Source organism: Drosophila suzukii, unplaced genomic scaffold (assembly GCF_043229965.1).
Source record: "Drosophila suzukii unplaced genomic scaffold, CBGP_Dsuzu_IsoJpt1.0 scf_11, whole genome shotgun sequence".
Taxonomy (NCBI): Eukaryota; Metazoa; Arthropoda; class Insecta; order Diptera; family Drosophilidae; genus Drosophila; species Drosophila suzukii.
In genome coordinates this window covers 643,656-663,728 of record NW_027255898.1, presented here as the reverse complement: position 1 = coordinate 663,728, position 20,073 = coordinate 643,656, and the positions used below count along the sequence as shown (strand labels likewise).

At 40.6% G+C, this 20,073-nt stretch overlaps 1 protein-coding gene across 1 annotated transcript in view; it reads left to right on the top strand.

The window, feature by feature from the left end:
- LOC139354623 (protein enabled homolog) overlaps positions 1-20,073 on the top strand; it is a 260,938-nt gene that overhangs the window by 33,431 nt on the left and 207,434 nt on the right. The window lies entirely within an intron of this gene.

Here is a 20,073-nt window from a genome sequence, read left to right as displayed (position 1 = left end):
CAGTGTCTTGCGCACTGGCTGTGCTGGCTGCGCCGCTGGACGTGGCGTGGCTTTTGGTATTCCGGGTTTCGGGCGTAAGCCGATCCGGGACTTCACGGCTGGAAACCGTAGGGCTCTCCACTCGAGACCATAATGATCGACCGCTCTCCCACCTGGCTTGTTACACTCGGGATTCGGACACGCCGCTCCGGGATCTCACGAGTCGAAACCGTAGGGCTGGACAACTCCACTCGAGACCGCTCTCCCTTCTGGCTTGTTACACCCGGGATTCTCCAGGCGTAACGCCAGGACTTAGTTGACAGGGATAAGCCGACCGCCTTGACCTAGCCGTGTGATGCCCTCTGGACCTCAGCTACCTGCGTCTCAATTTGGAGATTTCTGGCATCCCGATCCCGAATGTCTCGACGTAGTAATCTTGCTCCCAGTAGGCTCCCACGGTGCTGCTTTTCCGACGATTAGACTTGTTGTAGATCCCTTGAAGTTTATTTGGTTGACTGACTGTTAACTTTGGTATCTCGACGGATCTTGACGGTTTGACTCCTTGTGGTCGACTGATCCTGCTTCCAGCGCTGGGCCCACTTATGTAGGGCTTCTGGTACCGTTAATTCTTGGCATCTGGCACAGCACCACTTCAGGGTCAGAAGTCTGCGGCTTTACCGTTCGACCTTTCGCCCTCTGCACACGGCCCCACGCTAGGTTGCTAAGCGCGGCGATCTACCGTTAACCCTTCACTCTTTCTCTCCAAGCTCTCTTTCCTCGTACTCTCTAAACTCTCTTGAGCCGAATTCTCCAAGCTCTTTCGAACTAATTTCTCCAAACTCTCTTGATCTAAATTCTCCAAACTCTCTGAGTTCTCCAAACTGCCTCTTCCCGCAGTGCCGTTACTACGCGTATTCGCAGCGTATCTATCAAGGGAGTTTGGGCGGTCCAATCTTCTGCCACTTCTGGCGGCGGGATACAGACCTTGGGCACGTATCTCTGGGTGGGTGGGTAACCCGGGTTTTCCCACAGCTTCTGCTCCTCCTCCGCCCGCAGTTGGGCCTGCCACTCCGGCGACTCCTCCATCTCTTTTAGCAGCCGCTCCTCGCTCCTCGTAGCCGCTGCATCGGACTCGGCATGGCTACAGGGGCGGCTCATTGCTGGCCCATTCGACCTGCGCGCCGACAGTCGGGATGCGGCCGTCGGCACGGTTGACGGCCCTTCGAAGCCGCCACCGCCGCTGCCCCACCCGCGGGTCCTCCACCAACTCGACGTCGCTGTCGGATCTGATGACCGGCTCCGGAACGCCCTACCCGGAGATCCGCTGCGATGTATAGGGAGGCCGCGCTGCCGACCATCCTTGCCCCTTGCTGGATCCTCCGGACGGCTGGTGGGCAGCCATCATCTTGCGCGCTTCGCTCCTCTTAACACGTATACTCTTGATGGTCATCGATTTTGAATGTCCATTTGAAGCCTGTGTTCTTGTCGTTCTCGTATTTCCTTGCACCTTTGCAGGTGCCCTGTAGTATCCTTGTAGATGTCTTGAATTTATCTTATCGTGTGATTGTAGTTATTTCGTGTCCCTGAAGTTATCCTTGGAGTCACTTCGTAGTATCCCTTGCGAGTCCTTGCAGTTATCCTTGGAGTATTTTCGTAGTATCCTTGAAGGACTTATCCTTGGACTCTTTCGTCTTGTCCTTCGAGAATCCTTGGAGTTATCCTTGGACTCTCTTGCAGTATCCTTCAAGAATCCTTGGAGTTATCCTTGGTCTCCTCTCGTAGTATCCTTTGACAATCCTTGGATCTGCCCTTGGACTATTTTCTTAGTATCCTTTCAGAATCCTTTGAGTTATTATACCCGTTACTCGTAGAGTAAAAGGGTATACTAGATTCGTCGGAAAGTATGTAACAGGCAGAAGGAAGCGTTTCCGACCCCATAAACTAAATATATTCTTGATCAGGTGTAGTATGCACTTATTACGAATATCTAGTGTACCAAGAGTACTTAAATCAAACACACTGTAACACTTTGTTGCAGTGCTTACATAAACAAAGGCTCGGTCAAAAACCTAAGTGGCCGAAACATGAGTCGATCGGCGGCGTACACAGAAAGTGCAAGTGTCAGCATTCTGATGCACACGCCGGCCGCTCAGCCAAAGTCAAGTACATACATATACCTACGCGCTCCAGACTAAGTGAGCATAGCTATATACTACATAAGAATATAATGGCCGTCTCTCCGCTGCCGCTGTTGGCAGCGCCGCTATGAGACTTAGACCTCCTTAGCTCCTAAGTAAATCAAGTTTGTCAAGAAACTCTTTTGAGCTCAGAGCGGCAACAACGGCTGCTCTGCTCCGAATAAAATACAAATAAAAACAAGGAAGAACGCTATAGTCGAGTACCTCGACTATCAGACACCCGTTACTCAGCTAAATAGAGATATGCAAGTAGCAAAGCGAGATTAAAATGCGCCCCCTACCGGCGGTATACAGATTTAAGCGTTATGGGCGTTACAGTGGGCGTGGCAAATTTTTTTTTGGGACAATCGATAGGTATTGATGAGAACACTACATTTCAGTTAAAATTTGATTCTAGCATCAAAACTGTAGGAGCCACAGTCTTGGGCGGTTTGTGGGCGTTAGAGTGGGCGTGGCACTCTACTGAAACAAACTTGCGCTGCGTAAGAAGCTCAGGAAACTGCAACCCAAATCTCAATAGCCTAGCTCCCATAGTTTCCGAGATCTCAGCGTTCATCCGGACAGACAGACGGAAATGGCTAGATCGACTCGGCTGGTGATCCTGATCAAGAATATATATACTTTATGGGGTCGGAAACGCTTCCTTCTGCCTGTTACATACTTTCCGACGAATCTAGTATACCCTTTTACTCTACGAGTAACGGGTATAACAAGGAAGAACGTTATAGTCGAGTACCTCGACTATCAGATACCCGTTACTCAAAGGGAAATGGAGATATGCAAGCAGCAAAGCGAGATTAAAATGCGCCACCTACCGGCGGTAGACAGATTTAAGCGTTATGGGCGTTAGAGTGGGCGTGGCAAATTTATTTTTGGACCAATCGATAGGTATTGGCGATACCAATACATTTCAGTTAAAATTTTTTATCTAGCATAAAAATTGTGGGCGTCACAGGTTTTCGCGGTTTGTGGGCGTTAGAGTGGGCGTGGCATATTCGCGTAACAAACATGCGCTGCGTATAAGGCTGCGGAATCTAAATCTGAAATCCCAATTCTCTATCTTTGATAGTTTCCGAGATATCCACGTTCATATGTACGATTTTTTGAAGTTTGTGGGCGGTTTTTGGGCGTTTGAGTCAATCGATAGGTATTGATGAGAACATTACATTTCAGTTAAAATTTTTATTCTAGCATCAAAACTGTAGGAGCCACAGTTTTGGGCGGTTTGTGGGCGTTAGAGTGGGCGTGGCACTCTACTGAAACAAACTTGCGCTGCGTAAGAAGCTCAGGAATCTGCAAGCCAAATCTCAATAGCCTAGCTCCCATAGTTTCCGAGGGCGTGGCAAATTTATTTTTGGATTAATCGATAGGTATTGGCGACACCAATACATTTCAGTTAAAATTTTTTATCTAGCATGCAAATTGTGGGCGTCACAGGTTTTCGCGGTTTGTGGGCGTTTAAGTGGGCGTGGCAAACTTTTTTAGGTCAATCGATAGGTATTGATGAGAGCAATACATTTCAGTTAAAATTATCTATCTAGCATCAAAACTTTAGGAGTTACAGTTTTGGGCGGCTTGTGGGCGTTAGAGTGGGCGTGGCAGTCTACTGAAACAAACTTGCGCTGCGTAAGAAGCTCAGGAATCTGTACGCCAAGTCTCAATAGCCAGCTCTCATAGTTTCCGAGATCTCAGCGTTCATCCGGACAGACAGACGGACAGGTGGACAGACGGACATGGCTAGATCGACTCGGCTAGTGATGCTGATCAAGAATATATATGCTTTATGGGGTCGGAAACTCTACGAGTAACGGGTATAAAAATAGCTCCCTTTCCATGACTTCTTTGTCGGCGCCCAGCTCTGATATAAATTCAAAAAACTAAATTTCCTAATTCACTATCAGAATGTTCGGGGGCTTCTTAGTAAACTCACTACGCTTTATATAAATAGTTCAATTTTTGAGGCCAATGTTATTGTACTCACTGAGACCTGGCTTAACCCATCCGTACACGATAGTGAGATTTTGTCTAATAACTTTTTTGTTTATCGGAAAGATCGTCAGACCCGTCGAGGTGGAGGCGTTCTTATTGGAGTCAAATCCATTTTATCTTCTGAGTTTTTTGATATTTCTGAATCATCAGGTATTGAATTTATTTCCGTAAAATTATCTTTCCCAAAAATAAACATTTTTTTAACCTGCTCGTAAATATCTCCTGGCTCTGAATTTAACGTGTATCTATTGCACCTGTCCGCCATACATTCTATCTCCTTATTGCTTACTGAAACTGACCAACTTATTGTGCTTGGTGACTTTAATCTTCCCAATATCTCGTGGTTAAAGAGTAAGGACTCATTGGCAATGATTCCTAAGATGCAAAATGATTTTATTGATGGTCTTGTTGAACTATCTTTGCAGCAAGTTAACAGGATTCCCAATCATATTGGTCGTCTTCTTGACTTAATCTATGTTTTTGATAGTAGCGATGCTGAAGTCAGTCGTATTTCGCCACTATCTTTACCTGAAGATTGTTATCATCCTACCCTTCAGCTCTGTAATAATGGATTTTTTAATAATCCCAGGACTGCAATAAATGTACAGCCAAGTTTGTGTTTTAAGAGGACTGATTACGGCAGACTAGTGGAATCTTTATCGACAGTAAGCTGGTCCTTTCTAGTTGACCTTCCTGTTGATGATGCAGCTAGGCACTTTTATGAGATCCTTTACAGTCTATTTGATGAACATGTCCCTCTTTAATCCATTCTTACAGCTCTCCATGGTTTACCCGTCAACTATCTTGTCTGAAGAATAAAAAAACCAGACTATTTAAACGTTTCAAAATATCCGGCTTACGGACAGACGGACATGGCTAGATCGACTCGTCTAGTGATGCCGATCAAGAATATATATACTTTATGGGGTCGGAAACGTCTCCTTCACTGCGTTGCAAACTTCTGACTGAAGTCATTATACCCTCTGCAAGGGTATAATAATATAAGAATAATAAATGCAAGGGTATAATAATTATTTATTATTTCGCTGACCGTTTCCTTGACAGCTATATGTTAGAGTCTACGAAATTATTAAAAGTACACAAAATGTTATTTCCAATAGTATTGGATAATATATCAAAAAACACCGAAGCTATAATTTGTTTCATATTATTTTCCCACCAATTTTCCGATTCCTATAGGAGCTCTATGATGTAGTCGTCCGATTTTGATAAAACTTAACTCGAAATTCTAAACTTATTAAAAAAAATGTTATTTCCAAGCTTATGAGGTTTTATGTTAAAAAACACCGAAGCTTTAATTTGTTTCATATTATTTTCCCACCAATTTTTCGATCGCTCCTATGGCAGCTATATGATATAGTCGTTCGATTTTGATAAAATTAAATTCGAAATTCAGAATGAATTAAAAAATGTTATTTCCAAGCGTAGGAGGAGCGTAGGAATTAAAAAACACAAAGCTATAATTTGTTTCATATTATTTTCCCACCAATTTTTCGATCGCTCCTATGGCAGCTATATGATATAGTCGTCCGATTTTGATAAAATTAAGTTCGAAATTCAGAATGAATTAAAAAATGTTATTTCCAAGCGTTGGAGGTTATATGTTAAAAAACACCGAAGCTATAATTTGTTTGATATTATTTTCCCACCGATTTGACGATCGTTCCTATGGCAGCTATATGATATAGTAATCCGATTTTGATAAAGTTAAATTCGAAATTCAGAACTAATTAAAAAATGTTATTTCCAAGCGTAGGAGGTTATATGTTAAGGAACACCGAAGCTATAATTTCTTTCATATTATTTTCCCACCAATTTTACGATCGTTCTAATGGCAGCTATATGACATAGTCTTCCGATTTTGATAAAATTAAACTCCAAATTCAAAGTTAATTAAAAATGTTATTTCCAAGTGTAGGAGGTTATATGTTACAAAACACCAAATGTATAATTTGTTTCATATTATTTTCCCACCGATTTTACGATCGTTCCTATGGCAGCTTTATGATATAGTCGTCCGATTTTGATAAAATTAAATTCGAAATTCAGAACTAACTAATAAATGTTATTTCCAAGGAAAGGAGGTAATATGTTTAAAAACACCAAAGATATAATTTTTTTACATTTTTTTTCAGATTGTTCCTATGGGAGCTATATCGTGTAGTTGTCCTATCCGGCTGGTTCCGACTTATATACTACCTGCAAAAGATATAAGACTTTTGGGATAGTTTCAGCCCGATATCTTGAAAACTAAGAGACTAGTTATTTTCCCACCGATTTTACGATCGTTTCTATGGCAGCTACAATATATGATATAGTCGTCCGATTTTGATAAAATTAAGTTCGAAATTCATAATGATTTAAAAAATGTTATTTCCAAGCGTTGGAGGTTATATGTTTAAAAACACCGAAGCTATAATTTGTTTCATATTATTTTCCCACCGATTTTACGATCGTTCCTATGGCAGCTATATGATATAGTAATCCTATTTTGATAAAATTAAATTCGAAATTCAGAATGAATTAAAAAATGTTATTTCCAAGCGTAGGTGGTTATATGTTAAGAAACACCGAAACTATAATTTGTTCCATATTATTTTCCTACCGATTTTACGATCGTTCCTATGGCAGCTATATGATATAGTAATCCGATTTTGATAAAATTAAATTCGAAATTCAGAATCAGTTAAAAAATGTTATTTCCAAGCGTAGGTGGTTATATGTTAAACAAGGAAGAACGCTATAGTCGAGTACCTCGAGTATCAGATACCCGTTACTCAAAGGGAAATGGAGATATGCAAGCAGCAAAGCGAGATTAAAATGCCCGTTACTCGTAGAGTAAAAGGGTATACTAGATTCGTCGGAAAGTATGTAACAGGCAGAAGGAAGCGTTTCCGACCCCACAAAGTATATATATTCTTGATCAGGATCACTAGCCGAGTCGATCTAGCCATGTCCGTCTGTCCGTCTGTCCGGATGAACGCTGAGATCTCGGAAACTATGGGAGCTAGGCTATTGAGATTTGGCGTGCAGATTCCTGAGCTTCTTACGCAGCGCAAGTTTGTTTCAGCACAGTGCCACGCCCACTCTAACGCCCACAAACCGCCCAAAACGGTGGCTCCTACAGTTTTGATGCTAGAATACAAATTTTAACTGAAATGTATTGTTCTCATCAATACCTATCGATTGACCAAAAAAAAGTTTGCCACGCCCACTTTAACGCCCACAAACCGCGAAAACCTGTGACGCCCACAATTTTCATGCTAGATAAAAAATTTTAACTGAAATGTATTGGTCTCGTCGATACCTATCGATTGGTCCAAAAAAAATTTGCCACGCCCACTCTAACGCCCATAACGCTTAAATCTGTATACCGCCGGTAGGTGGCGCATTTTAATCTCGCTTTGCTGCTTGCATATCTCCATTTACCTGAGTAACGGGCATCTGATAGTCGAGGTACTCGACTATAGCGTTCTTCCTTGTTTGTTTATCGGAAGGATCGTCAGACCCGTCGTGGTGGAGGCGTTCTTATTGGAGTCAAATCCATTTTATCTTCTGAGTTTTTTGATATTTCTGAATCATCAGGTATTGAATTTATTTCCGTAAAATTATCTTTTCCCAAAAGAAATATTTTTTTAACCTGCTCGTAAATATCTCCTGGCTCTGAATTTAACGTGTATCTATTGCACCTGTCCGCCATACATTCTATCTCCTTATTTCTTACTGAAACTGACCAACTTATTGTGCTTGGTGACTTTAATCTTCCCAATATCTCTTGGTTGGAGAGTAAGGACTCATTGGCAATGATTCCTAAGATGCAAAATGATTATAGCCGTTACTCGTAGAGTAAAAGGGTATACTAGATTCGTCGGAAAGTATGTAACAGGCAGAAGGAAGCGTTTCCGACCCCACAAAGTATATATATTCTTGATCAGGATCACTAGCCGAGTCGATCTAGCCATGTCCGTCTGTCCGTCTGTCCGTCTGTCCGGATGAACGCTGAGATCTCGGAAACTATGGGAGCTAGGCTATTGAGATTTGGCGTGCAGATTCCTGAGCTTCTTACGCAGCGCAAGTTTGTTTCAGCACAGTGCCACGCTCACTCTAACGCCCACAAACCGCCCAAAACGGTGGCTCCTACAGTTTTGATGCTAGAATAAAAATTTTAACTGAAATGTATTGTTCTCATCAATACCTATCGATTGACCAAAAAAAAGTTTGCCACGCCCACTTTAACGCCCACAAACCGCGAAAACCTGTGACGCCCACAATTTTCATGCTAGATAAAAAATTTTAACTGAAATGTATTGGTCTCGTCGATACCTATCGATTGGTCCAAAAAAAATTTGCCACGCCCACTCTAACGCCCATAACGCTTAAATCTGTATACCGCCGGTAGGTGGCGCATTTTAATCTCGCTTTGCTGCTTGCATATCTCCATTTACCTGAGTAACGGGCATCTGATAGTCGAGGTACTCGACTATAGCGTTCTTCCTTGTTTGTTTATCGGAAGGATCGTCAGACCCGTCGAGGTGGAGGCGTTCTTATTGGAGTCAAATCCATTTTATCTTCTGAGTTTTTTGATATTTCTGAATCATCAGGTATTGAATTTATTTCCGTAAAATTATCTTTTCCCAAAAGAAATATTTTTTTAACCTGCTCGTAAATATCTCCTGGCTCTGAATTTAACGTGTATCTATTGCACCTGTCCGCCATACATTCTATCTCCTTATTTCTTACTGAAACTGACCAACTTATTGTGCTTGGTGACTTTAATCTTCCCAATATCTCTTGGTTGGAGAGTAAGGACTCATTGGCAATGATTCCTAAGATGCAAAATGATTATAGCCGTTACTCGTAGAGTAAAAGGGTATACTAGATTCGTCGGAAAGTATGTAACAGGCAGAAGGAAGCGTTTCCGACCCCACAAAGTATATATATTCTTGATCAGGATCACTTGCCGAGTCGATCTAGCCATGTCCGTCTGTCCGTCTGTCCGTCTGTCCGGATGAACGCTGAGATCTCGGAAACTATGGGAGCTAGGCTATTGAGATTTGGCGTGCAGATTCCTGAGCTTCTTACGCAGCGCAAGTTTGTTTCAGCACAGTGCCACGCCCACTCTAACGCCCACAAACCGCCCAAAACGGTGGCTCCTACAGTTTTGATGCTAGAATAAAAATTTTAACTGAAATGTATTGTTCTCATCAATACCTATCGATTGACCAAAAAAAAGTTTGCCACGCCCACTTTAACGCCCACAAACCGCGAAAACCTGTGACGCCCACAATTTTCATGCTAGATAAAAAATTTTAACTGAAATGTATTGGTCTCGTCGATACCTATCGATTGGTCCAAAAAAAATTTGCCACGCCCACTCTAACGCCCATAACGCTTAAATCTGTATACCGCCGGTAGGTGGCGCATTTTAATCTCGCTTTGCTGCTTGCATATCTCCATTTACCTGAGTAACGGGCATCTGATAGTCGAGGTACTCGACTATAGCGTTCTTCCTTGTTTGTTTATCGGAAGGATCGTCAGACCCGTCGAGGTGGAGGCGTTCTTATTGGAGTCAAATCCATTTTATCTTCTGAGTTTTTTGATATTTCTGAATCATCAGGTATTGAATTTATTTCCGTAAAATTATCTTTTCCCAAAAGAAATATTTTTTTAACCTGCTCGTAAATATCTCCTGGCTCTGAATTTAACGTGTATCTATTGCACCTGTCCGCCATACATTCTATCTCCTTATTTCTTACTGAAACTGACCAACTTATTGTGCTTGGTGACTTTAATCTTCCCAATATCTCTTGGTTGGAGAGTAAGGACTCATTGGCAATGATTCCTAAGATGCAAAATGATTATAGCCGTTACTCGTAGAGTAAAAGGGTATACTAGATTCGTCGGAAAGTATGTAACAGGCAGAAGGAAGCGTTTCCGACCCCACAAAGTATATATATTCTTGATCAGGATCACTAGCCGAGTCGATCTAGCCATGTCCGTCTGTCCGTCTGTCCGTCTGTCTGTCCGTCCGGATGAACGCTGAGATCTCGGAAACTATGGGAGCTAGGCTATTGAGATTTGGCGTGCAGATTCCTGAGCTTCTTACGCAGCGCAAGTTTGTTTCAGCACAGTGCCACGCCCACTCTAACGCCCACAAACCGCCCAAAACGGTGGCTCCTACAGTTTTGATGCTAGAATACAAATTTTAACTGAAATGTATTGTTCTCATCAATACCTATCGATTGACCAAAAAAAAGTTTGCCACGCCCACTTTAACGCCCACAAACCGCGAAAACCTGTGACGCCCACAATTTTCATGCTAGATAAAAAATTTTAACTGAAATGTATTGGTCTCGTCGATACCTATCGATTGGTCCAAAAAAAATTTGCCACGCCCACTCTAACGCCCATAACGCTTAAATCTGTATACCGCCGGTAGGTGGCGCATTTTAATCTCGCTTTGCTGCTTGCATATCTCCATTTAGCTGAGTAACGGGCATCTGATAGTCGAGGTACTCGACTATAGCGTTCTTCCTTGTTTGTTTATCGGAAGGATCGTCAGACCCGACGAGGTGGAGGCGTTCTTATTGGAGTCAAATCCATTTTATCTTCTGAGTTTTTTGATATTTCTGAATCATCAGGTATTGAATTTATTTCCGTAAAATTATCTTTTCCCAAAAGAAATATTTTTTTAACCTGCTCGTAAATATCTCCTGGCTCTGAATTTAACGTGTATCTATTGCACCTGTCCGCCATACATTCTATCTCCTTATTTCTTACTGAAACTGACCAACTTATTGTGCTTGGTGACTTTAATCTTCCCAATATCTCTTGGTTGGAGAGTAAGGACTCATTGGCAATGATTCCTAAGATGCAAAATGATTATAGCCGTTACTCGTAGAGTAAAAGGGTATACTAGATTCGTCGGAAAGTATGTAACAGGCAGAAGGAAGCGTTTCCGACCCCACAAAGTATATATATTCTTGATCAGGATCACTAGCCGAGTCGATCTAGCCATGTCCGTCTGTCCGTCTGTCCGTCTGTCCGGATGAACGCTGAGATCTCGGAAACTATGGGAGCTAGGCTATTGAGATTTGGCGTGCAGATTCCTGAGCTTCTTACGCAGCGCAAGTTTGTTTCAGCACAGTGCCACGCCCACTCTAACGCCCACAAACCGCCCAAAACGGTGGCTCCTACAGTTTTGATGCTAGAATAAAAATTTTAACTGAAATGTATTGTTCTCATCAATACCTATCGATTGACCAAAAAAAAGTTTGCCACGCCCACTTTAACGCCCACAAACCGCGAAAACCTGTGACGCCCACAATTTTCATGCTAGATAAAAAATTTTAACTGAAATGTATTGGTCTCGTCGATACCTATCGATTGGTCCAAAAAAAATTTGCCACGCCCACTCTAACGCCCATAACGCTTAAATCTGTATACCGCCGGTAGGTGGCGCATTTTAATCTCGCTTTGCTGCTTGCATATCTCCATTTACCTGAGTAACGGGCATCTGATAGTCGAGGTACTCGACTATAGCGTTCTTCCTTGTTTGTTTATCGGAAGGATCGTCAGACCCGTCGAGGTGGAGGCGTTCTTATTGGAGTCAAATCCATTTTATCTTCTGAGTTTTTTGATATTTCTGAATCATCAGGTATTGAATTTATTTCCGTAAAATTATCTTTTCCCAAAAGAAATATTTTTTTAACCTGCTCGTAAATATCTCCTGGCTCTGAATTTAACGTGTATCTATTGCACCTGTCCGCCATACATTCTATCTCCTTATTTCTTACTGAAACTGACCAACTTATTGTGCTTGGTGACTTTAATCTTCCCAATATCTCTTGGTTGGAGAGTAAGGACTCATTGGCAATGATTCCTAAGATGCAAAATGATTATAGCCGTTACTCGTAGAGTAAAAGGGTATACTAGATTCGTCGGAAAGTATGTAACAGGCAGAAGGAAGCGTTTCCGACCCCACAAAGTATATATATTCTTGATTAGGATCACTAGCCGAGTCGATCTAGCCATGTCCGTCTATCCGTCTGTCCGTCTGTCCGTCTGTCTGTCCGTCCGGATGAACGCTGAGATCTCGGAAACTATGGGAGCTAGGCTATTGAGATTTGGCGTGCAGATTCCTGAGCTTCTTACGCAGCGCAAGTTTGTTTCAGCACAGTGCCACGCCCACTCTAACGCCCACAAACCGCCCAAAACGGTGGCTCCTACAGTTTTGATGCTAGAATAAAAATTTTAACTGAAATGTATTGTTCTCATCAATACCTATCGATTGACCAAAAAAAAGTTTGCCACGCCCACTTTAACGCCCACAAACCGCGAAAACCTGTGACGCCCACAATTTTCATGCTAGATAAAAAATTTTAACTGAAATGTATTGGTCTCGTCGATACCTATCGATTGGTCCAAAAAAAATTTGCCACGCCCACTCTAACGCCCATAACGCTTAAATCTGTATACCGCCGGTAGGTGGCGCATTTTAATCTCGCTTTGCTGCTTGCATATCTCCATTTAGCTGAGTAACGGGCATCTGATAGTCGAGGTACTCGACTATAGCGTTCTTCCTTGTTTGTTTATCGGAAGGATCGTCAGACCCGACGAGGTGGAGGCGTTCTTATTGGAGTCAAATCCATTTTATCTTCTGAGTTTTTTGATATTTCTGAATCATCAGGTATTGAATTTATTTCCGTAAAATTATCTTTTCCCAAAAGAAATATTTTTTTAACCTGCTCGTAAATATCTCCTGGCTCTGAATTTAACGTGTATCTATTGCACCTGTCCGCCATACATTCTATCTCCTTATTTCTTACTGAAACTGACCAACTTATTGTGCTTGGTGACTTTAATCTTCCCAATATCTCTTGGTTGGAGAGTAAGGACTCATTGGCAATGATTCCTAAGATGCAAAATGATTATAGCCGTTACTCGTAGAGTAAAAGGGTATACTAGATTCGTCGGAAAGTATGTAACAGGCAGAAGGAAGCGTTTCCGACCCCACAAAGTATATATATTCTTGATCAGGATCACTAGCCGAGTCGATCTAGCCATGTCCGTCTGTCCGTCTGTCCGTCTGTCTGTCCGTCCGGATGAACGCTGAGATCTCGGAAACTATGGGAGCTAGGCTATTGAGATTTGGCGTGCAGATTCCTGAGCTTCTTACGCAGCGCAAGTTTGTTTCAGCACAGTGCCACGCCCACTCTAACGCCCACAAACCGCCCAAAACTGTGGCTCCTACAGTTTTGATGCTAGAATAAAAATTTTAACTGAAATGTATTGTTCTCATCAATACCTATTGATTGACCCAAAAAAAAGTTTGCCACGCCCACTTTAACGCCCACAAACCGCGAAAACCTGTGACGCCCACATTTTTCATGCTAGATAAAAAATTTTAACTGAAATGTATTGGTCTCGTCGATACCTATCGATTGATCCAAAAAAAATTTGCCACGCCCACTTTAACGCCCACAAACCGCGAAAACCTGTGACGCCCACAATTTTCATGCTAGATAAAAAATTTTAACTGAAATGTATTGGTCTCGTCGATACCTATCGATTGGTCCAAAAAAAATTTGCCACGCCCACTCTAACGCCCATAACGCTTAAATCTGTATACCGCCGGTAGGTGGCGCATTTTAATCTCGCTTTGCTGCTTGCATATCTCCATTTAGCTGAGTAACGGGCATCTGATAGTCGAGGTACTCGACTATAGCGTTCTTCCTTGTTTGTTTATCGGAAGGATCGTCAGACCCGACGAGGTGGAGGCGTTCTTATTGGAGTCAAATCCATTTTATCTTCTGAGTTTTTTGATATTTCTGAATCATCAGGTATTGAATTTATTTCCGTAAAATTATCTTTTCCCAAAAGAAATATTTTTTTAACCTGCTCGTAAATATCTCCTGGCTCTGAATTTAACGTGTATCTATTGCACCTGTCCGCCATACATTCTATCTCCTTATTTCTTACTGAAACTGACCAACTTATTGTGCTTGGTGACTTTAATCTTCCCAATATCTCTTGGTTGGAGAGTAAGGACTCATTGGCAATGATTCCTAAGATGCAAAATGATTATAGCCGTTACTCGTAGAGTAAAAGGGTATACTAGATTCGTCGGAAAGTATGTAACAGGCAGAAGGAAGCGTTTCCGACCCCACAAAGTATATATATTCTTGATCAGGATCACTAGCCGAGTCGATCTAGCCATGTCCGTCTGTCCGTCTGTCCGTCTGTCTGTCCGTCCGGATGAACGCTGAGATCTCGGAAACTATGGGAGCTAGGCTATTGAGATTTGGCGTGCAGATTCCTGAGCTTCTTACGCAGCGCAAGTTTGTTTCAGCACAGTGCCACGCCCACTCTAACGCCCACAAACCGCCCAAAACTGTGGCTCCTACAGTTTTGATGCTAGAATAAAAATTTTAACTGAAATGTATTGTTCTCATCAATACCTATTGATTGACCCAAAGAAAAGTTTGCCACGCCCACTTTAACGCCCACAAACCGCGAAAACCTGTGACGCCCACATTTTTCATGCTAGATAAAAAATTTTAACTGAAATGTATTGGTCTCGTCGATACCTATCGATTGATCCAAAAAAAATTTGCCACGCCCACTCTAACGCCCATAATGCTTAGAACTGTCTACCGCCGGTAGGTGGCGCATTTTTATCTCGCTTTGCTGCTTGCATATCTCCATTTCCCTTTGGTCCCTTTACCTGAGTAACGGGTATCTGATAGTCGCGGTACTCGACTATAGCGTTCTTCCTTGTTTTATTGATGGTCTTGTTGAACTATCTTTGCAGCAAGTTAACAGGATTCCTAATCATATTGGTCGTCTAAGAAGACGAAGTCAAGAGACTTAATCTATATTTTTGATAGTAGCGATGCTGAAGTCAGTCGTATTTCGCCACTATCTTTACCTGAAGATTTTTATCATCCTACCCTTCAGCTCTGTAATAATGGATTTTTTAATAATCCCAGGACTGCAATAAATGTACAGCCAAGTTTGTGTTTTAAGAGGACTGATTACGGCAGACTAGTGGAATCTTTATCGACAGTAAGCTGGTCCTTTCTAGTTGACCTTCCTGTTGATGATGCAGCTAGGCACTTTTATGAGATCCTTTACCGTCTATTTGATGAACATGTCCCTCTTTCATCCATTCTTACAGCTCTCCATGGTTTACCCGTCAACTATCTTGTCTGAAGAATAAAACAAGGAAGAACGCTATAGTCGAGTACCTCGACTATCAGATACCCGTTACTCAGCTAAATGGAGATATGCAAGCAGCAAAGCGAGATTAAAATGCGCCACCTACCAGCGGTATACAGATTTAAGCGTTATGGGCGTTAGAGTGGGCGTGGCAAATTTTTTTTGGATCAATCGATAGGTATCGACGAGACCAATACATTTCAGTTACAATTTTTTATCTAGCATGAAAATTGTGGGCGTCACAGGTTTTTGCGGTTTGTGGGCGTTAATGTGGGCGTGGCAAACTTTTTTTTGAGTTAATCGATAGGTAATGACGAGACGAATACATTTCAGTTAAAATTTTTCATCTAGCATAAAAATTGTGGGCGTCACAGGTTTTCGCGGTTTGTGGGCGTTAAAGTGGGCGTGGCAAACTTTTTTTTAGGTCAATCGATAGGTATTGATGAGGACATTACATTTCAGTTAAAATTTTTATTCTAGCATCAAAACTGTAGGAGCCACAGTTTTGGGCGGTTTGTGGGCGTTAGAGTGGGCGTGGCAGTCTACTGAAACAAACTTGCGCTGCGTAAGAAGCTCAGGAATCTGCACGCCAAATCTCAATAGCCTAGCTCTCATAGTTTCCGAGATCTCAGCGTTCATCCGGACAGACGGACAGACGGACAGACGGACATGGCTAGATCGACTCGGCTAGTGATCCTGATCAAGAATATATATACTTTATGGGGTCGGAAACGCTTCCTTCTGCCTGTTACATACTTTCCGACGAATCTAGTATACCCTTTTACTCTACGAGTAACGGGTATAAAAACCAGACTATTTAAACGTTTCAAAATATGCGGCTTACGGACAGACGGACATGGCTAGATCGACTCGTCTAGTGATGCCGATCAAGAATATATATACTTTATGGGGTCGGAAACGTCTCCTTCACTGCGTTGCAAACTTCTGACTGAAGTCATTATACCCTCTGCAATATAAGAATAATAAATGCAAGGGTATAATAATTATTTATTATTTCGCTGACCGTTTCCTTGACAGCTATATGTTAGAGTCGTCCGATTTGTATTAATTAAAATACGAAATTATTAAAAGTACACAAAATGTTATTTCCAATAGTATTGGATAATATATCAAAAAACACCGAAGCTATAATTTGTTTCATATAATTTTCCCACCAATTTTCCGATTCCTATAGGAGCTCTATGATGTAGTCGTCCGATTTTGATAAAACTTAACTCGAAATTCTAAACTTATTAAAAAAAATGTTATTTCCAAGCTTATGAGGTTTTATGTTAAAAAACACCGAAGCTTTAATTTGTTTCATATTATTTTCCCACCAATTTTTCGATCGCTCCTATGGCAGCTATATGATATAGTCGTCCGATTTTGATAAAATTAAGTTCGAAATTCAGAATGAATTAAAAAATGTTATTTCCAAGCGTTGGAGGTTATATGTTAAAAAACACCGAAGCTATAATTTGTTTGATATTATTTTCCCACCGATTTTACGATCGTTCCTATGGCAGCTATATGATATAGTAATCCGATTTTGATAAAATTAAATTCGAAATTCAGAACTAATTAAAAAATGTTATTTCCAAGCGTAGGAGGTTATATGTTAAGGAACACCGAAGCTATAATTTGTTTCATATTATTTTCCCACCGATTTTACGATCGTTCCTATGGCAGCTATATGATATAGACGTCAGATTTTGATAAAATTAAGTTCGAAATTTAGAATGAATTAAAAAATGTTATCTCCAAGCGTTAGAGGTTATATGTTAAAAAACACCAAATCTATAATTTGTTTCATATTATTTTCCCACCGATTTTACGATCGTTCCTGTGGCAGCTTTATGATATAGTCGTCCGATTTTGATAAAATTAAGTTCGAAATTCAGAATGAATTAAAAAATGTTATTTCCAAGCGTTGGAGGTTATATGTTAAAAAACACCGAAGCTATAATTTGTTTCATATTATTTTCCCACCGATTTTACGATCGTTCCTATGGCAGCTATATGATATAGTAATCCGTTTTTGATAAATTTAAACTCGAAATTCAAAGTTACTTAAAAAATGTTATTTCCAAGCGTAGGAAATTATATGTTAAAAAGCACCGAAGCTATAATTTGTTTCATATTATTTTCCCACCGATTTTACGATCGTTTCTATGGCAGCTATATGATATAGTCGTTCGATTTTGATAAAATTAAATTCGAAACTCAGAATGAATTAAAAAATGTTATTTCCAAGCGTAGGAGGAGCGTTGGAATTAAAAAACACGAAGCTATAATTTGTTTCATGTTATTTTCCCACCGATTTTACGATCGTTCCTATAGCAGCTATATGATGGCAGCTATATGATACAGTCGTCCGATTTTGATATAATTAAATTCGAAATTCAGAATGAGTTAAAAAATGTTATTACCAAGCGTAGGAGGAGCGTAGGAATTGAAAAACACGAAGCTATAATTTGTTTCATGTTATTTTCCCACCGTTTTTTCGATCGTTCCTATGACAGCTATATGATATTGTAAAATGATTTTGATAAAATGAAATTCGAAATTCAGAACTAATTAAAAATTGTTATTTCCAAGCGTAGAAGGTTATATGTTAAGGAACACCGAAGCTATAATTTGTTTCATATTATTTTCCCACCGATTTTACGATCGTTCCTGTGGCAGCTTTATGATATAGTCGTCCGATTTTGATAAAATTAAATTCGAAATTCAGAACTAATTAAAAAATGTTATTTGCAAGCGTTGGAGGTTATATGTTAAAAAACACCGAAGCTATAATTTGTTTCTTATTATTTTCCCACCAATTTTACGATCGTTTTTATGGCAGCCATATGATATAGTCGTTCGATTTTGATAAAATTAAATTCGAAATTCAGAATGAATTAAAAAATGTTATTTCCAAGCTTAGGTGGAATATGTTAAAAAACACCAAATCTATAATTTGTTTCATATTATTTTCCCACCGAATTTACGATCGTTCCTATGGCAGCTTTATGATATAGTCGTCCGATTTTGATAAAATTAAGTTCGAAATTCAGAATGAATTAAAAAATGTTATTTCCAAGCGTTGGAGGTTATATGTTAAAAAACACCGAAGCTATAATTTGTTTCATATTATTTTCCCACCGATATTACGATCGTTCCTATGGCAGCTATATGATATAGTAATCCGATTTTGATAAAATTAAATTCGAAATTCAGAACTAATTACAAAATGTTATTTCCAAGCGTAGGAGGTTATATGTTAAGGAACACCGAAGCTATAATTTCTTTCATATTATTTTCCCACCAATTTCACGATCGTTCTAATGGCGGCTATATGACATAGTCTTCCGATTTTGATAAAATTAAACTTGAACTTCAAAGTTTATTAAAAAATGTTATTTCCAAGCGTAGGAGGTTATATGTTAAAAAACACCGAAGCTATAATTTGTTTCATATTATTTTCCCACCCATTTTACGATCGTTCCTATGGCAGCTATATGATATAGTAATCCGATTTTGATAAAATTAAATTCGAAATTCAGAATGAATTAAAAAATGTTATTTCCAAGCGTAGTTGTTATATGTTAAACAAGGAAGAACGCTATAGTCGAGTACCTCGACTATCAGGTACCCGTTACTCAAAGGGAAATGGAGATATGCAAGCAGCAAAGCGAGATTAAAAAGCGTCACCTACCGGCGGTAGGCAGATTTAAGCGTTATGGGCGTTAGAGTGGGCGTGGCAAATTTGTTTTTGGATCAATCGATAGGTATTGACGACACCAATACATTTCAGTTAAAATTTTTTATCTAGCATGCAAATTGTGGGCGTCACAGGTTTTCGCGGTTTGTGGGCGTTTAAGTGGGCGTGACAAACTTTTTTTTAGGTCAATCGATAGGTATTGATGAGAACAATACATTTCAGTTAAAATTTTCTATCTAGCATAAAAATTGTGGGCGTCACAGGTTTTCGCGGTTTGTGGGCGTTAGAGTGGGCGTGGCAGTCTACTGAAACAAACTTGCGCTGCGTAAGAAGCTCAGGAATCTGTACGCCAAATCTCAATAGCCTAGCTCCCATAGTTTCCGAGATCACAGCGTTCATCCGGACAGACAGACGGACAGACGGACATGGCTAGATCGACTCGGCTAGTGATCCTGATCAAGAATATATATACTTTATGGGGTCGGAAACGCTTCCTTCTGCCTGTTACATACTTTCCGACGAATCTAGTATACCCTTTTACTCTACGAGTAACGGGTATAAAAAGGAAGAACGCTATAGTCGAGTACCTCGACTATCAGATACCCGTTACTCAGCTAAATAGAGATATGCAAGTAGCAAAGCGAGATTAAAATGCGCAACCTACCGGCGGTATACAGATTTAAGCGTTATGGGCGTTAGAGTGGGCGTGGCAAACTTTTTTTGGACCAATCGATAGGTATTGTCGAGACCAATACATTTCAGTTAAAATTTTTTATCTAGCATAAAAATTGTGGGCGTCACAGGATTTCGCGGTTTGTGGGCGTTAGAGTGGGCGTGGCATATTCGCATAACAAACTTGCGCTGCGTATATAGCTACGGAATCTAAATCTGAAATCCCAATTCTCTATCTATGATAGTTTCCGAGATATCCACGTTCATACTTACGATTTTTTGAAGTTT